Below are 19,971 nucleotides of genomic sequence, written 5' to 3' on the forward strand. Positions count from 1 at the left end.
AATCTTTTATAAGATCAAGCAATTGATCATTGAGTAAAGTGTTGTTGTGTTAATTATTAGTTCCATTTGATCTAACCCCTTAGATCAAATCATCTCTACCCAAAACAAAGTTTTAGCAAAGTCACATTGAGGTTTATAGCGCTTGACTTGATGAGCTACTTCAATTCCACCAAGGTCAAGTGAAACTTCAGTTACTATGACTGTTTTACTTTAAAGCGCGAAAATTCCCCAGATTTTCTATGCATGAATGCAATGCACACATCTGTTTCTTTTGATCCCCTGCCACCTTGGAAACGTTGGGTAAGCTGCTGACTCATGGGACCCGCATGTCATCCTCTATGTACAATCAACTTTCTTTTTCTTTTGATCTCAAGCCGCATTTGAAACGTTGAGACCGCTGCTGTTAAATGGGACCCGCATGTCATCCTCTACGTACAATAAAGTTTCTTTTCTTGGATTATCTTTGGCTCCTGATATTTTGTCACTTGCCTTTTTCTTTCGATCTCATGCCGCCTTTGAAACGTTGAGTAAGCTGCTGGCTCATGGGTCCCGCATGTCATCCTCTACGAACAATAAAAGTTTCCTTTCTTGGAGTTATTTTTTACCCCTAATTTCTGGCTATTTGCCTTTTTCTTTTGATCTCCCGCCCCCTCTGAAACGATGAGGACGCTGTTGGCAGGTCAGTCCCACATGTCATCCTCTATGAACAATATAAGTTTCCTTTGATGGATTTATTTTGAACCCCTAATTAATTTCTGGATATTTCCCCTGCCGCCTTGGAATCGTTGAGGATGCTGCTACCTCATGGGTCCCGCATGTCATCCTCTCAGAATGGTAAATGTTTATTTTCTTGGATTTTGTTGACCAAACAATTTTTGGCTTATTTTTTCTTTCGATCACGTGCAGCCTTTAAAACGTTGAGGACGCTGCTGGCTCACGGGTCCCACATGTCAACCTCTATGAACAATAAACGGCGAGGATCTTTCTTGCCTCATGGGTCCCGCATGTCATCCTCTCAGAACGAAAATGTTTCTTTTCTTGGATTTTTTACCAACAGATTTATGGTTTATTTTTTCTTTCCATCCCCTGCCGCCTTTAAAACGTTGACGACGTTGTTGGCTCATGGGTCCCCGATGTCAGCCTCCCCATACAAGAAACATATGATATCTTGATTATTTTGCAGACAATAAACAATGTATTGCGCTCTGAGCTATTTCAAACGGATAATTAAATCTTTATTTTTACATAAACAAACTTATATGTTGAATCTCCTTGTTTTTTTGTCTTTGCGAAGCATAGGACTTTCCTGTTTTTTTAGAAAATTCGGAACTTTCCTGTTTTGGAGTGGGCTGAAATTGTACGAGTCAAAAGGCCAAGCAGGATAGTTCGAAGGCCCAGATGTCCAGATGCAGCCCAATTGAAATCTTTCTTCTTGGATTTTTTTCACCCCACGATTTACGGCTACTTAATTTTTCTTTTGGTTCTGTGCCGCCTTGGAAACGTTGAGACCGCTGCTGCAAAATGGGACCCGCATGTCATCCTCTACGTACAATAAAATTTCTTTTCTTGGATTATTTTTGGCTCCTGATATTTGGTCACTTGCCTTTTTCTTTCGATCCCGTGCAGCCTCTCAAACGGTGATACCGCTCTTGCTAATTGGGACCCGCATGTCATCCTCTATGTACAATCAAGTTTCTTTTCTTGAATTATTTTTGGCTCACGATATTTGGTCACTTGCCTTTTTCTTTCGATCTCATGCCACGTTTGAAACATTGAGGAACCTGCTTTGGCTCATGGGACCCGCATGTCATCCTCTATGTACTATAAAAGTACATTTTCTTTGTTTTTCACCCTCTGATTTTTGGCTATTTCCTTTTTATTTTGATCCCTGCCGCCTTGGAAACGTTGAGTAAGCTGCTAGCTCATGGGACCCGCATGTCATCCTCTATGTCCATCAACTTTATTTTCTTGGATTTTTTTTGTCCCCCTAATTTACTGCTACTTTCTTTTTCTTTTGTTCTCAAGCCGCATTTGAAACGTTGGGACCGCTGCTGCAAAATGGGACCCGCATGTCATCCTCTATGTAAATAAAGTTTCTTTTCTTGGATTATCTTGGGCTCTGATATTTTGTCACTTGCCTTTTTCTTTCGATCTCATGCCGCCTTTGAAACGTTAAGTAAGGCTGTGGCTCATGGGTCCCGCATGTCATCCTCTACGAACAATAAAAGTTTCCTTTCTTGGAGTTATTTTTACCCCTAATTTACGGCTATTTGCCTTTTTCTTTTGATTCCTGCCCCCTTTGAAACGATGAGGACATCATTGGCAGGTCGGTCCCACATGTCATCCTCTATGAACAATAAAACTTTCCTTTGATGGATTTATTTTGAACCCCTAATTAATTTACGGCTATTTCCTTTTTTTCTTTGATCCCCTGCCACCTTGGAAACGTTGAGGATCTTGCCGCCTCATCGGTCCCGCATGTCATCCTCTCGAACGATAAATGTTTTCTTTTCTTGGATTTTTTACCAAGCGATATTTGGTTTATTTTTATTTTCGATCCCTGCCGCCTTTGAAACGTTGACGACGCTGCTTTGGCTCATGGGTCCACGATGTCGACCTCCCGTACAAGAAACATGTGATATCTTGATTATTTTGCGAGACAATAAACAGTGTATTTCGCTACGAGCTATTGCAAACGGATAAATTAAATCTTTATTTTTACAACTTATATCTTGAATCTCCTTGTTTTTTGTTTTGGCGAAGCATAGGACTTTCCTATTTTTTTTGAGAAAAATCCGAACTTTCATGTTCGGAGTGGGCTGAAATTGTACGAGTCAAAAGGCCCGAAGGATAGTTTGAAGGCCCAGATGTCCAGATGCAGCCCAATTGAAATCTTTCTTTTCTTGGATTTTTTCACCCCGATTTCTGGCTACTTCATTTTTCTTTTGGTCCTGTGCCGCTTTGGAAACGTTGAGACCGCTGCTGCAAAATGGGACCCGCATGTCATCCTCTATGTACAATAAAGTTTCTTTTCTTGGATTATTTTTGGCTCCTGATATTTGGTCACTTGCCTTTTTCTTTCGATCTCATGCCACGTTTGAAACGTTGAGGAATCTGCTGACTCATGGGACCCGCATGTCATCCTCTATGTACAATAAAAGTTTGATTTCTTGGATTTTTTTCACCCTCTGATTTTTGGGTATTTCCTTTTTCTTTTGATCCCCTGCCGCCTTGGAAACGTTTAGTAAGGCTTTGGCTCATAGGTCCCACATGTCACTTTGTATGAACGATAAAGCTTTCCTTTCTTGGAGTTTTTTTTGACCCCCTAATTTCTGGCTACTTTCATTTTCTTTTGATCTCAAGCCGCATTTGAAACGTTGGGACCACTGCCGCACAATGGGACCCGCATGTCATCCTCTATGTACAATCAAGTTTCTTTTCTTGGATTATTTTTGGCTCCTGATATTTGGTCACTTGCCTTTTTCTTTCGATCTCATGCCACGTTTGAAACGTTGAGGAACCTGCTAGCTCATGGGACCCGCATGTCATCCTCTATGTACTACAAAAGTTTATTTTCTAGGGGTTTTTTTTTCACTCTCTGATTTTTGGCTATTTCCTTTTTCTTTTGATCCCCTGCCGCCTTGGAAACGTTGAGTAAGCTGCTAACTCGTGGGACCCGCATGTCATCCTCTATGTACAATCAATTTTCTTTTCTTGGAGTTTTTTTACCCCCTAATTTCTGGCTACTTTCTTTTTCTTTTGATCTCAAGCCGCATTTGAAACGTTGGGACAGCATGTCATCCTCTATGTACAATAAAAGTTTCTTTTATTGGATTATTTTTCATCCTCTGATTTTTGGTCACTTGCCTTTTTCTTTCGATCTCATGCCGCCCTTGAAAACGTTGAGGAACCTGCTGGCCCATGGGACCCACATGTCATCCTCTATGTACTACAAAAGTTTCTTTTCTTGGATTTTTTTCACCCTCTGATCTTTGGCTATTTCCATTTTCTTTTGATCCCCTGCCGCCTTGAAAACGTTGAGTAAGCTGCTGACTGATGGGACCCGCATGTCATCCTCTATGTACAATCAAGTCTCTTTTCTTGGATTTTTTTACCCTCTTATTTTTGGTCACTTGCCTTTTTCTTTCGATCTCATGCAGCCTCTGAAACGTTGAGGAAGCTGCTGGCTCATGGGACCCACATGTCATCCTCTATACTATAAAAGTTTCTTTTCTTGGATTTTTTTTCACCCTCTTATTTTTGGCTATTTCCTTTTTCTTTTGATCCCCTGCCGCCTTGGAAACGTTGATTAAGCTGCTGACACAAGGGCCCCGCATGTCATCCTCTATGTGCAATCAACTTGCAAGATCTTGGAGCAAAAGAGCTTGTATAAGTGGGACCCATATGTCATCCTCTATGTACAATAAAAGTTTCTTTTCTTGGATTATTTTTTGCTCCTGATATTTGGTCAGTTTCCTTTTTCTTTTGATCTCATGTCGTCTCTGAAACGTTGAGTAAGGTGCTGGCTCATGGGACCCGCATGTCATCCTCTATGTACAATAAAGTTTCTTTTCTTAGATTTTTTTACCCCCTGATTTTTGCTAACTTGCCTTTTTCTTTTCGATCATATGCCGCCTTTGAAATTGAGGTCGCCGCTGGCTCATGGGTCCCACATGTCAGCCTCTATGAACAACAAACCTTTCCTTTGTTGGATTTATTTTTTACCCCTAATTTCTAGCTATTTGCCTTTTTTTTCTTTTGATCCCCTGCGGCCTTTGAAACGATGAGGACGCTGCTGGCAGGTCGGTCCCACATGTCATCCTCTATGAAGAATAAAAGTTTTCTTTTTGGATTTATTTTTGACCCCTAATTTACGGCTATTTGCCTTTTTCTTCGATCCCTGCCGACTTCGAAATGATGAGGATGCGGTGGCGAATCGGTCCCACATGTCAGCCTCTATGAACTATAAATGTTTCCTTTGTAGGATTTATTTGTTACCCCTATTTTCGGGCTACTTGCCTTTTTCTTTGAAACGTTGAGGACGCTACTGTCTCATGGGTCCCACATGGCATCCTCTCTGAACGATAAACCTTCATTTCTTGTTAACGACAGGTTTATCAGTATTATTTTCGCAGACTAATACAAGCTCTTTCGCTCCAAGATCTTGCAAGTTAATAGAATAAATCATGGAATTATTAGGATATGTTTTAAATTTCAAATCCACTTTATGAATTTTTGAAAATACCGTGATCTATGTGGGAATGGAGCGATCAAGGATTTTCATATTGGCCATGAGCAGTTTCAAAAATTGCAACCCAATAATTCAAAATAAATACAAACAACTTTTATGTAGAATCTCCGTGTTTTTGTTTTTTGCCAATCATAGGATTTGTGGTTCTTTAGAAAAGGGCCAACATTGCATGAGCAGAAAGGCCCATTTGTAGTTATTGGGCTTCGACAGCCGGAGCAAGTAGGCCTATAGCAAATACCTTGTAGATGGCCGTTGGAACCCAAAAGTATTTGTTGCCTAGACTTAGATGCCAAACTCAGCCTTATTGACATGAACCTTGCTATGCACACGACAATTTCAGTCCGATCCGTGTACGAAACACAAGATCCAACCCTTCGTGTGAGGAAGCGGTGGCAGCACACCTCCGGATGCTCAATCGTACATACGCATATCATATAGGAGTTGTCGTATGTACATCAGTTCCGTATTGACATGTTTTTTTCTTTGGTTCACATGTGGGGTCCGCACAGTCACCTAGGTCGCACATCTACTTCCTTGCTCGTAGTTGATGCATGTTCGGTTTGGGATGGGGTGGAACCGAACACACCCCCGTGCCAGTGGATGTACTTTACCCTTTAGCGGCGAAAAAATAGGAATGGTCCTCTCATGAGTATGATCAACAAGAGGTGGCTATATTATAAAGGACGTACACACATTGTAATTATAGTGCTGAAATAAAGTCAATCCTAAAACAGCCATGCATGGGTTATAATATGAAGGCAACACGAAATACAAAAGCAGGGCAGTGTTCAAATAAACTGATTCAAACTAGTACATACTAAAAACAGTGTACTACTTCTCAACACTTCAAGCATAATAAAAAAGTGTCCTTGTTTTTTAAAGGTAACACCGAACGGGCAATGTTTAAAGCAGGCTTAAACCACATAGCCGCTTGTCGGACACTATCCCAACCATCCTTGGGAAGGCTGATAACTCCCACAGTCTCACCTTCATCTGGCTGGAGGTTGCAGCGCAAAATTTTAGGGTATTGATTATAACGAATATTCCGGTATGCTGTGTAGACGCAGTTTTTCCTCATGAATGGAACCAATATGCCATCAGGAGCTTTGGATTCACGCTTCTTCAGGTTGGCAATGATTGGGTAATTGAGTCCGAGGAACAGAGAGTGGCCGCTGAGGCTGTTAACCTGCCTCCAAAGAAAGTCCCCTACACGTGCAGTAGATAAGGGATCCAGCTCAAAGACGTAGGTGGCAACAGGAGGATACTGCCGTAGCTGAAGCCCATTAGCAGCATAGGGAATGTCAGGAGGTACTTCAGCATTGGCAATCCCAATCTTGTTTACTGTAAGGATGATCATCAATCGCTTGCCATCAGCAGATGGAGCGAGGAACCACGCGTCTTGATCATCCACCACCGGTGGCGGGATTACAAACGGGAGCATCGGGTTTTGCAATATTAGAAATGGAGACGAATAGGGTGTTGCGGCAACCATATTCAAACGCAGCATTGTTCATCGTTCATGCTCACGGTATAAATACGACTATGTAAGCTAAGGACATTGGTCATTCATGTGTTCAAATCGAGTGTCCAATATATCGGTTATCGCATCCATCCCACGAAACTAGTCTAAACTTCGCCAAAACTAGACACTAGTTAGTGTATACACAGTTATATACTACCTCTGTCCCACCGAAAGTGTCTGAGATTTGTCCAAATTCAGATGTATCTAGACAGTGAAAGCATATAGATACATTCAAATTTTTACAAATATATATCATCTTAAGTTTAAGTCCTGTGCTGTAGTTAATTCCCTTTGCCTTAAGTGATCTATTAGAGAGCTTCCCTGTGACCACCCGAAGGGTAAGAAATGTTTAACTGTATAAGTGGATTGCCTAGACCTTTCCATCAGTTCGGACTTTTGGTTGCGTTGGCTAGTCCATGAAGCTTGACATGGTGTCAGAGCCAGGGTCTCGAGTTCGAGTCCTGGCTTTCGCAATTTATCCTAAAATTGTTGTTGCCCCCTCGGAGTCCACGTATATGCCTCTTGAGCTATACCTCTGAGTCTTTCCACATGTTGACTTGTCTCCCATCACACGTGAGGGGGGGTGTTGAATTGTATAAGTGGATTGCCGCCCTTGCGATCAGTTCGGACTTTTGGTTGTGTTGGTAGTGCATGAAGCTTGACAAGAAAGAAATGCTCTTTGTAGCTAACCCCAAGTCTGGTAACATTTGCAAAATAGGTATCAGATGCAGCTATCCATTCAGTAGAAGAATTTGCATTTTAGAGTTGAAGGTTCATAATCTCTTCTCTACTATTGATAGTAAAGGGTACACATGGTATTTGTTTACCTCATTTTCGCGTTCTAAAAAAGGTACGCTATATGGTTGTGCTAAGTTAAACTGATTTAATTCTGTTCAAGTTTATCGAAAATTATACTACCAACATCTAAAACATCAATATAGGTTCATATATTACAAAAGATATTTAGATTTTCTTTTCTCGAACACATGCCTAGTCGTGCATCATTATATATTAGAGCATACAGGGTTGTAGCAAGGCTACGAAAAACTGAGAAAGCAAAAGAAAGAACTATACAGGGGACTAGAGGCAGCTAACTTTGTTAGGCCTGCAGGTGCTAAATCTTATATATATATGAGGTTGTAGATATTAATCGTAAACTTACTCAAACTTAAATATCATTAAATTAGGAAAAAGATAACCTGAGTTATTTTGAATGAGGGGACGTCACAATCACTAATGAAAGATAATTGTGGGAAACTGAAATCTATTCAAGAAAATGGGAGAAAAATGTATCAAAAACAAAATTAATTATACCATTCTGCAGATTATTCACCGATATAAACAAAGAACTGTTTGATCTGCATGTAGGTACATCCAATCAAGGCTTTTTCCCCGATCTCTAGAAAATATAAGCTACGCATGTAATTACAAACGATTTTCTTCTATTTTTCTGTTTGTACGTTAACATTTGAGATACTTGTTAATTACATCCATATTCTGCAGTTGCATAGAGTTACTAATTCAGGAATGCATTCACATACGGAGTATACTATGTTTGCTGATGACTGACTAGTACTAATTCATTGCAAGCAATGGTTCATTCATATTCAGATAAAGGATGTGATCGTTAAGTCATATACTTATGAAAGTCCTTATGCATCTCTCTGATGCAGATGGCGGGGGTCTCTCGTCCTCCTTTTGGAGGCAAAATCAATTAGTTATATATGAAACAATGGGTGTAAAAGGTTATCAAAAAGGGTGCCTTCATAGTGCCACGTTATCTTTTGAGATACTGGTTAATTACACCCATATTCTGCAGTGGCGTAGAGTTACTAATTCAGGAATGCAATCACATACTGAGCATACTATGTTTGTTGGTGACTAATTAGTACTACTAATTCATTGCAAGCAATGGTTCATTCATATTCAGCAAAAGGGGGTGTGATCATTAAGTCATATAAGAAAGGTAAAATATAAACAAGGTAGTTCATGAATAACTTCATTGGTTAAGGCAGTGTATCATGCAATGCAACATAAGGACTGAAAAAATACCATTTGCGGTGTCCCAGAAGTACGTGGAGCCGTCAGTTTCGTCCACCGCAAAAACGTGGCCACGGAGTTTAATGGCATCACAGTAATTTGGATAATCAGGTGCAGGTGTAAGGGCCTCCAGCATTCTCCAGTCGCCACCCCCTTCAAGGTAGAAAATCGTTTTGTCGAACAAGGCGATGAGCTTGTAATCTGCGTACCTCCCACCTTTTGTGGGCACTTGGCAGATTACAATCTTCAACAAATAAATTGCTGGACCCCAGTTAAAAGAGTATGCAGGTCGATATGAAACAATACTATGATGAATCTTCGAATCAGGTAGGGATGGAAGGGGGATATGTCGCTCGGTGTAGACGTTCACGAGGCACCACTCATGATGATCGGCGGCGGCGATCCAGTCGCCGTTCGCACCAAGCCATTTTCTATCGTGCATGAACGGCAGGGCGACAGAACGGCGAGGATGGTCGAGGGGCACCAGGTCGTACACGGTATCATGCAGACGAGATGCTGTCGCCAGGTCCCAGTGTTCACCGAACCAATAAGCAGGCGGAGGCATCAGCAGGCAGGGTTCATCCCAATGGTGCATCTTACCTTCATCCTTGCTGATCATGTCGTAGAGCTCCCTGGAACATGCAGCAAGTCGGACGGTGTAGGTAACGTCCAGATGCGCAGCGATGAGGTCGATGTTGTCGCCGGTGAGAGCCTCCAAGTGGCTGTCCCCGCCGCCCCGGCAAAGCCTAGAATAATCCTTCACGTGAAGATGGATTTAGGTGGATGGCGGATGCAACTGCGCTTGGGGTTTTCGGAGGAGAGGGCGAGCGCTATGGAAGGAACGATGCGGCGCGCGGCCGGCCGGGGTAAGGAGAGAAAGGTATACGGAGTAGTACTAGTGATGCGGCGTGGTGGGGATCGAGATCCTGCGCGTGCGCGTGATTCTGGGAGGGTGAAGAAGAAGATTTTTTATTTTTTTTGTAACGGGGTGAAGAAGAAGATGATAGACATGCAAGGGGCAAAAACTAGGTAGTACTCTAGGCTGCTGCTGCGACTGGGCGCCGATTTGACTGTTGGTAGACTAGCACGCCACCCATCTATAAATTTGCGACGACGTTTGGTGCAGTGATGTCTCGTCACATCAGGTTGACCAGAGAGGGCTTTTTTTTTACAGTTTCCATTTCGATATATTTTTCGCCAATAATCATAGTTCTGTACATGCCAGAGACACGTACCTTAACACGTGGGCAGCATGCAACCGCGCGAGCACCAAAATGGAATGAGAAATGTTTTAGAGCAGAACTTTATTTTCAATGCCTTTCCTAGCTTGGTTTGGAAACCGGACAGAGCTTCAGTGACTTGATGCTTCCAAGATACATTGTGACTGTGTCCCACCATCTACCATCCATTTGAGATCCAACGTTCCAAACTATCTCTTATTTCGAAGCTAAAAAGAAAAACTATTCAGAAAATTTTGAAAAAAATCCAGTAATATGTAGATTCCTTGTTTTAAAATCTATGAATATTTCATCCCATTCGGATGACTAGCTTGTGATTAAATAGATTCTTACGTACTCGAGCACTAGTTTAAACTAAATATATATTTGCTCACAAACCTATGATTCAAATCGAATGAAACTTCACCAAAATATAAATCGAAATATGCATGATTTACTGGAAGTTTTTCAAAATTTTCATGGTCCATGGGGTCCTCCAAAGTGCAAGCTTTTTTTTCTTGGTTGGTACTTCAAAACCGAGTTTGGATGGTGGCAAGACTTGCACAAAGAGGATGTCAAAATTTTGGCCTTTGTGAACTTTGCAATCAACATCAAGTGTCGGACTCTCGAGAAAAAAATATGAGTTGGCGGCCACCTTTCTTTCAACCGTTGGTTCTCAATCCGAGGGTGGTCCAACTAGCTAACAAAATTGGCTTGGTATTCATGGTCTTGAACCAACGATTTGGCATGGCTTTCAATCGGTATGAGAGGTGATGTATGGAGGTGATTCATACGAGAGGGCAATAAAGAAATGTTTTGTCATCCTCGCAAAGCTAGTCTATTTGGAAAGAAATGAATAATTGGTTTTTCGCAACATTGCATGATACTAATTCATGATACTATGCATTGAAGGTGTTGTATCATAGACTAGTATCGGTCTACGATACTTCCCATTGTGACTAGTCTAAGTGCTTTTGCACCATGAACACTAGCTATGCACGAGACCTCAAAAAACACTTCTCCATCATTCTACTATTCACACTTTCTTTTTCTAATAGAACTATGTACCATTGTTTTTAATATAATCTTGTGTCGAGAGTATATATTTCTAAAATAGTCATTTATGTTTCGCATAAGCTCAAAGAGGGGTACTTACTTATGAGAGATATCTTTCAACTAATACGTTGTAGGAGTACTTTAATTATGTGAGCTATAGTGTGAAATGCTTACTAGAACGAGTACAAAAGGTGTTTGATAACATTACAGGCCACACGCCCAGTGTAGCCTGCATTGTAGGAGCATTACATCAATTTAACAACTACGGAGGAGTATCCTAGGTAGAGATAACAGGCAAAGGAAATAGTTCAACAGATAGTACAACACAACTACGGAAAGGGAGTAGCCTAGGTAGAGATAAACATGCAAATGAAATAGTTCAACAGATACAAATCTTGCATTACAACACGAGTATTACATAAAGTACATCAGCCCTTCTTTACGGACTGTGACGCGAAGGCGAGTTCCATTGCCGGCGTTGGCGAAGCTTGGGATGAGCCACAACGGAACTCGCCGCCATGTCCATCTAATGTTGGATTGGAAACCAACAAGACTTTCTTAATTCAAACCGAAGCGGCAAATTTCTGGAGAAGGAGGATATGCAAGGCCTCTTGCATGGTGCGATGTGTAAACAGAGTTGCTTCTCGCCATATTTGGACGGTCATGTTCTGCCCCATCTTCTCTCGGAATGATAATCGGATAGTTCACTCCAAGGAAGAGAGAATATGATCCAAGGGAAATAATCCTCCTCCATGGCCTCGGTGGCATCAACTGACTGGTGTCCATGCTGTACACCTCGCAGCCAAGTAAACCCTTACCATACCCACGAATAGTGCGACCATGACGACCCTCAGAGGTAGCAGCAGCAGGTAAAATCCGAACCAGTCCAGTATAATCCCGCCCGTCAGTAACGCCCCAGGTATGGACCAGAAAAAGTCTAGAACCATCAGGAGATCGTGCTAACCACCAGGAGCCAAGATTGTACCGACCTTGTTCATCAAGTTCTGGCGGAATAGGTGCCGTGCTGATCAACAAAGGACCTTGCAAAGGAAAGCACAGCTTGAAGTCAGTTCAGCAAAACTTGATTAGTTCATTACATACATGAATAATGATGTAGCTAAAATACTGCCTCCGATCCAAATTAATTGACTCAACTGGATGTGTCTAGGTAGATATGCACAAATTAATTGACTCAAGTTTGTCTAGCTAGATGCACTGGCTAGACAAAGCTGAGTCAATTTGATTTGGATCGGAGGGAGTACTTTATTTTGACTCAAAGGCATATCGCTGCTGATTTTGATTGAATATAGAGGGGGAAAGGTACAGGCATGACACGAAAACTGCACAACAAAAAGAAAAAGGCTAAAGCTAAATCTGAAACTAGCAGGTAATAGCGAAAACACATCATATGAGATGAGAAAAATTACCCCAAGAAAGTTGATTCCATGCATAAACTTCGCCTGTCGAGTTACTGACAAATACAATACCCTTGTGGATGATTGCATCGGAGTAGCCGTACGCTAAGAACTGGTTGTCAAGAACTGTCCATCTGCTAGAAGCACAGTGAAGGACTGCAATTGCCGCGTTGAAGATGGCAAGAACAGAGAAACTAGTATAATTTGAAGCAAATTGTTGGAACTCGGCAAATAGCTATCTTCAGCAGTTGAAGATGTTGATCATTAGACTCGAACACAAGTTTATCCGGGGTGGATTTAAACTCACTTATTGGTGGTAGAGGAATCCGGCGACCAGTGTACACATTGACAAGCTCCCAATTCCAGGGGAAGCCAAGAAGGGCGATCCAATCTCCATTCGCGCCTGCCCACATGCCCGTACCACCATCTGGAATCACGGCATCGGAAGAGATCCTGTCCAGCGGCGTCAGTTGGCTCAAGGTACCCTTGCGATATTTTGCATCATGCTGCTTGTCCTTCTGCGCACCCTTGCTGCTTGAACTTGTGGACGCGGGAGAAGGGATTGTGCGCGGGCGGTACCTCAGTTTGGTGAGTATGAAGAACACAGGGCATGCCAAACGGCTGAGATGCAGGCAGAGCTACACTTTGTGTTGCTGAATCATGATAAAACTTGAATGAACCGACGAGGCTCGCGGCGGTGATGACATCGCATCGGGATGCGATTTCTTCAAGGGGGCCATCAGGAAACACCCAAGAACTGCCACTCTCATTGATCGATCTCGCCATTGGAAGGATGCGGTCAAGTGGGTGTGGGGGTGTGGGAGTGGGACGCTGGCGTTTGGGTATGAGGTATTGGAGGACAGTGCGGCGGCGGTGGTAGAGCGATATGGATAAAAGTCCACAACTCCTACTAGTACCATCAAACAGGTGGCTCGAGATGATCCGAAAAAGGCATGGCGGCGGTGGTGCAGGGGCTGCTGGTGTAGGCGGGGTCGCCAGAGAAGATGGAGATGAAGAAGACGGAGAAGCAGGCAAAAAAAACAATTTGAATTGAAATCAATAATACGAGTACTACGGGCGTGCCTTCTCTCTCTCGGTCTCGCTGCACCATCGCACCTGTCGTGAAGGCGTGTGACCCGAGAAGAAGCTAATGTACTGTATACTGTCCTTGCACGCCGTGGAGCTGTATTTTGTCTCATCAAATCAGCTCTGGACAGTTTCAGCAGAGAAAAGATCCTTTGCCATCATCATGATATATTACCACGGGCCCACGACAGTGCACATTCATCTTGTACTACCATATCTTGTCTTGCTCTATATGTTGCACAAACCACCACTTGGACATTTTTTGCAGTTTCCACCATGTGGTGGTCTAATATGTTGCAAATTTCATCACTTGGTTATCTAATCAGCTAGTTAGTCATGTTGATAGCAAAATCGACAAGTGGGTTCAACATGTCAATGCTCCAATTAATGTTTTAGAAAAAATAATTTTTTCAAAATTCATACTTCTTTTATTTAGCTATTTAAAAATGCTTATTCATTTATTTCAACAAATATTGTGCGGTCTTGAATTTTTTTCAAACAAATATTATGGCATCGGGTTCGGGACTCCTGAAAAGGATTTGGCCGTGGTACGGGAACCCGAAATGATGCCCACAACATGGTCGAAAGTGGCAAGGAACCCGTCGAGGTGGATGAACTCGGGAAACCTTGGTAGAGGTAGGGATCTTGAGGAGGCCATTAGGGTTAGCCTACCCCCCAATAAGCGTATGAACGAAAAAAATTCACATAAGTAGTAGCTATTATTAAAATTTCACAAATATTACGCGCTTTTGAATATTTCAAAAGTATTGTGGCGTCACGCTGGCCTTGCCCGAATTTTACCTTTCAGGCTGGATGTCACGAGCATGATCACTCAACCAACCGGGTCCAAACATATATATACAATTGGCCTCCTCGAGCCTACACCGACCAGATTGTCGCTGAAACTGGATCATATAGTTTCTATTGGATTGATGTCCTAAGGAAATATTCCAACAACGGAAGTTGTTTGTTCGTTGTATTATATTCCTTTGGAATCTTGTTGGGCTTGTTTGGTTCGAAGAAAATTCATAGAAATTTTGTGGGATTCAAATCTCAGTGGTTCCTTTGATTCTTGAATACATGATAATTCATACTAATTCACGTGTTTTTTGTGTAGCACTACAACCAAAGAACATGCAATTCAAATTTGTGTGATTTCTCTCATATAGGATTAATTTAACATGCAATCATATTCAATTCCTACATTATTTCTATTTTAACATTTTGTACACATCATGCATGCGACCCAAACAATGCGTACATGGTGGGGGGTTGTTTCGTTGCAAAAGCAGTTGGTCACACCACAAACAAACATGCAACAATTAATCTAAATTCACGCGGTTTCCCCGCGATGCAACCAAACAATATTCGATGAAACTAAGCATGGCATAAACATATACAATACACACCATACATTTTGGCTGCTTTGATAATTCGCAAGATTTTCAAAGTGCGGGAATATGAAAATTGTATGATTAGAGAGTGATGATCATCCCCAAATATATAGGATTGAGAAACAACGGTATTTGGATCCAATAACATTTGATTGCGTGTGAAAACCAAAAGAAATACTAGTAGTAACATACGGTTACACAATGAAGGATTTTTTGTTTTTGTATAAAAATGTATTGTCAATGAATTCTGAAAATTGCAATCCTATGAATTAAACAATCAGAAATCGTGTCAGACTAATTCCTATGTTTCGAGATTCTAGTACGGAGTATGATTTCTTTGAAGGGGCGCAGAGGGACGTGGGTAGCAATGTCTAGTCCCTGTCTTGTCTGTATACACTGTACTTACGTCAGACTAGTGTTGCTCATGAAGTCTTAATCTGACGTACTCTGAAGCTAGATGCATCACCGTTTCCAGTCTCTGTCCTCGGTTTTTCGGCAAAATAGACAGAAATAACCCAAAGTCGAAAAGATTGGGAAAAACAAACTTTCGACATACTAGCAAGATTGGGTTATTTTTGTCCAAATTCTCGTTTTTTTCTCTTGGCTTCCCTACCCTTGAATCCATGTCACTTACGTGTGTTGCCCATGCATGCGTCATGTCCCACACTTCAGTGAGCACAAGTGACATGCTGTACGTACGCAAACTCCTAGCGATCTTCTTTGTCAAGAGAAGACACATCAAGATTCAAGACCCGATCGCATTTCTTGCTTTCAGCCTGGGGTCCTCCATGTAAAAGTTAGGGATTTAGATGTAATTTCATGTTTATTTTGTGTGCTGTTGTAAACTGTTGATTTTTTATGTCCATTTGAATCTTGGTCAAATCCTAGGTTTGACCTAGATTTAAACAAGTTTAAAACATGAAAATGAAAAAGTAAGCCTGGATCCTCCTTAGTCAATCCAAAATGAAGCTTTTGGGAGGTTTTTGAAATTTCCATGTTTGAAACCCAAAACCACTTCTTTTCATGCTAGACTTCATAAGACATAGTTTAGGGATAGGGGTAGATACATGATTTGTCTGGTTTCAGTATGTCTAGAGCTTGTTTATCCACTTGAATGTTTACTATATGACATAAGAAGACTATGTGCTATGGTTTTTCATTTATCTAATTTTTTTGAATTTTATGCCCATTTGAATCTTGGTCAAATCCCAGGTTTGACCAGGTTTTAAACAAGTTTAAAACTTGAAAATGAAAAGGTGTAAGCATGGATCCTTCGTAGTCACTCTAAAATGAAACTTTTGGGAGGTTCTCGAAATTTCCATGCATGCTTGAAACTCAAAACCACTTTTCTTCATGCTTGACTTCATAAGACAGAGTTTAATTAGGGTTAGGGGTAGATACACGATTTTTCTGGTTTGAATATTGTTGACGTCCGAAACCCACCGGCGGGCAGCGACGGGCAACACCGTAGAGCCGGGAACAACCTAGAGCTGCGGCTGGCTGAGGTCCCTCCGAGCGACGGCCCGTAAAGCCTTCTGGTCACACGTCCGATGCTGATTGCAAGGGCGTGCCACCTGACCTATACCTGGTCAGGAAGGTGATGGAGATGCCTCGCTTAGTTTCCTGCATGGCATACATGTAAACATTAAATACGAGCCTCGATCGGCTCTCAGGTTATCCTGTGAATCGGCTCAAGGAGCCGATCCACCCATGATTCGTACGAGGTGCACGAATATATGGTGGTCCTGCTTGATCAAGATAAAGCTAATGAGATCTACGACGATTTAGGGTTTTCACCGCATAATCGGATCATCCTACTCACGGTTGGGCCTCGCGGCCACGCACGGTGATCGTAAGCCGATCCTAAACAAGGCCTAAAAACCAACACGAGGTTGATCCCCGGAACATCCTGTTTAGGGCTAGCGAACGACACCCTACGTGCCGCTGGATCCTCCACCCCTTTGTAAGGCCTAACTATTGCAGATATTAAACTAATCCTTGTAGAACAAGGAGCAATCGTAACGGATCAGATCTACTAAATAATGATCAAGCGGTGCCGCCCTACACCTAAGATAGGTGTAAGGGCGGCTAGACATGCAAGGGTTGCACTACGATAGCATGTTACGCGAAGAACTATGCTAACCCTAACACATCTATGATAACTACGTTGCTCGCCATCAACAAGGCTTCAGTACGAGCAACGCATGAACAACGTGGAGCTTGTGCTGCCTAGATCGCAAGATGCGATCTAGGCAGCATGTTGCTTACCGGTAGAAACCCTCGAGACGAAGGAGTTGGCGATGCGCCGAGATTGATTTGTTTGGTTGAACGTTGGTTGTTATTTATTTCATAAACCCTAGATACATATTTATAGTCCAGGGGACTTTCTAACGTGGGAATAATCCCAACCGTACACGAGACAAACTCTAACTTTTAATCTACGATGCAATCTACTATAATTTAAAGATACACGGGCAATCTAGCCCAAACTCTTCGTGCGAGGCCGCTTCAGAGATCTCCCACGTGTAATCTTCCAAGCCCATCTCCCTTACGGCCCACCTCCTGATTTGGCCAAAATCTAGTGATAACACATGCCCCCTGGTTTTGGCAATGATAATTTCAAAACCACTCTGTTTTTCCTTCGAAGGGTCATGTCGTGGCAGAGCAGACCTGGCGCAGTATTCTTCATCATGATGACCTGTCTTTCAGCTTCTCTGCAAAATTCGATAGCTTTGGCATCACTTCCTCGGAAACTGCGATGGCATTAAATTTCCACCAGGCTTCTCATTATTTAACTGTGCCGATTGATTAGCTCTCTTCATCCCCTCCCTCTGTTCCAGCCATCGGCACCAAAAAACCCTCTTCTCCCTCAGCCATGTCTTCTTCTTCCTCCTCTTTCGTCTCTCTCCAATCCTTCTCTTCAAGCGAGCCAGAGTGGAACTCTGATCACGCGCCAGAGAGCGACTTGCCTCTGACCGATGGGGAAGAGGACCTCAAGTTCCTCATCGATGGGGAGCTGATGGGCGAAAGTGAAGACGACCTCCATCCTTGGGCGAAACCCACCTCCCCCGACGGGAAGGGGGAAGAAGTAGAGGAAGAAGAAGAAAAAGAGGAGGGCGGCCCCTCTTCCCACGCTAAGCTTCTGCCGGCCAAGCGATTCCGCGCTTGGGCGGACAGCGAAGACGATGATGATGACGAGGAGGAAGAGGAGGAGGATGAATCCTCCTCCTCCATCGGGTATCCGCCGACCAAGCGCTTCCGCTCCTGGGCGGACAGCGAGGATGATGATGATGACGAGGAGGACGAGGCTCCGGCCAAGGGCTGGGGCAGCAGCGACGAGGAGCTTCCTGGGAGCAGCGCCGACGACATCGACAGCGGTGATGACGAGGACAGCGACGACTAGTAGAATAGGACTAGTAGTAGCAGTGCACTAGGCACCAGATCCCTCTTTTGAGAGCCATCGGCTCTTTCTTGTAAAGCCGCTCCTTTGAATTAATGAAAATTGTTCTTTCAATTCATCTTTCAATTAATCCAGTTTCACCCCTTCCGCTTGTCATACCAAGACCGATAGCAACGTATCGGATTCCTTTTCCTTTGGACGCCCGCGAAGCCAGACTCAAATGCCGATTAGACCGTCATCAAGTACTTCTCAAATTCGGGCTGCGATTTGATATCTGACCATAATTTTTGCAATCCTTAGCCGATGACTATTCATCGGTTATTCTGAGAACTCAGTCTTTTTCTTGCAGCAACAGGACGGTCCAAAACCTGTAAAAGCCGACGGCCTCCTTTTCCGATTCCTCTCCATAGCTTCAGCAGTCTTCTTTTGCAACACCTTACTACTTCAGAGAAGATCACAATGTAGGGTCAGTCGATGCGACTCCAATCGGCTCCCAAATCAGAGCATCTACCAAGTTAACTGCCCCCCGAGCCTTAATCAAGGCGAGAATACCGGCGAGGATGCACAGGTCATTGATCAGCTTTCTTCCGCTGAACGACGATGTTGTAAATGAAACCCCAAGCCGGAAACCATCTTGGCGGCAATGTGAGCCCTGAGCACATAACCAGTAGGTCTTGGTCTTTGTGTAACTGTACTAGAGTCGATGTCCGCGCATCGGCTGCTTCTCAATTCTAAAGTCGATGCCCCTTGCATCGGCTGTATTTTATTTAAATTTTTCTTGGCCGATTTTTCCTAATCGGCCCCTAATGTTTCACTGCACGCATGTTTACACATGTTTATCTGCACATGTTCATCTGACTATATGCCCCCCGAGCCGAATCTGCCAGATGACTGCAGATATCGGCTTTTATGGTTAGCCAGGGCACTGCACTTGCACGTCGGCTCCGCAAGGATTCGTGCTGACTTTCATCCGCCGACGTGGCCGCTGCCCAGTAGGTCGATGCTGAACATAAGCAGAACATGTGGTAAAGATAATTTTGGCCGATTGCTGGAATCGGCCTCCATATCAATTGAAGCGCTGACTGAAGGTTCTACAATGCTCCTTCATAATTTTTGGGGCCGATCACAAGGATCAGCCTCGCCCCGTTTGCTCATCGGTTCGTTCTTGCTACTCGGTCAGGCTGGTGGATAAGACCAGCCCAACCTCTGACTTAATGCGCCTGCTGTCGTCCACCTTGAGTGCATCGTAGAATCGTGGAGCACTAAGCTCCGTCGGAAGGACGAGCACCATGTTTGTACCAGCCGATGTTTCATCATCGGCTTTCCTTTGCTTGGGACGCCACTCCATTTTCCGTGGACGACCCTCTTCGTCCAGGGTTCGCTGAACTTTCGCAGCCAGATCAGGTCGTGCCTTCCTTAGCGTATGCAAGTATAACCTTTCGGCTTCCTCCAGGCCGCGTAATCGCTGAACCCTGCGCTTTTGTGAACGGCTGAGTCCATCAGGGCACCACCTTGGACGGTGGTACCTGTCTTCTTCGTCTACTTGTCCCTCGTCTTCGGAATCCTCAAGATCTGCCTACCGAGGGGACT

Source organism: Lolium perenne, chromosome 4 (genome assembly GCF_019359855.2).
Source record: "Lolium perenne isolate Kyuss_39 chromosome 4, Kyuss_2.0, whole genome shotgun sequence".
Taxonomy (NCBI): domain Eukaryota; kingdom Viridiplantae; phylum Streptophyta; class Magnoliopsida; order Poales; family Poaceae; genus Lolium; species Lolium perenne.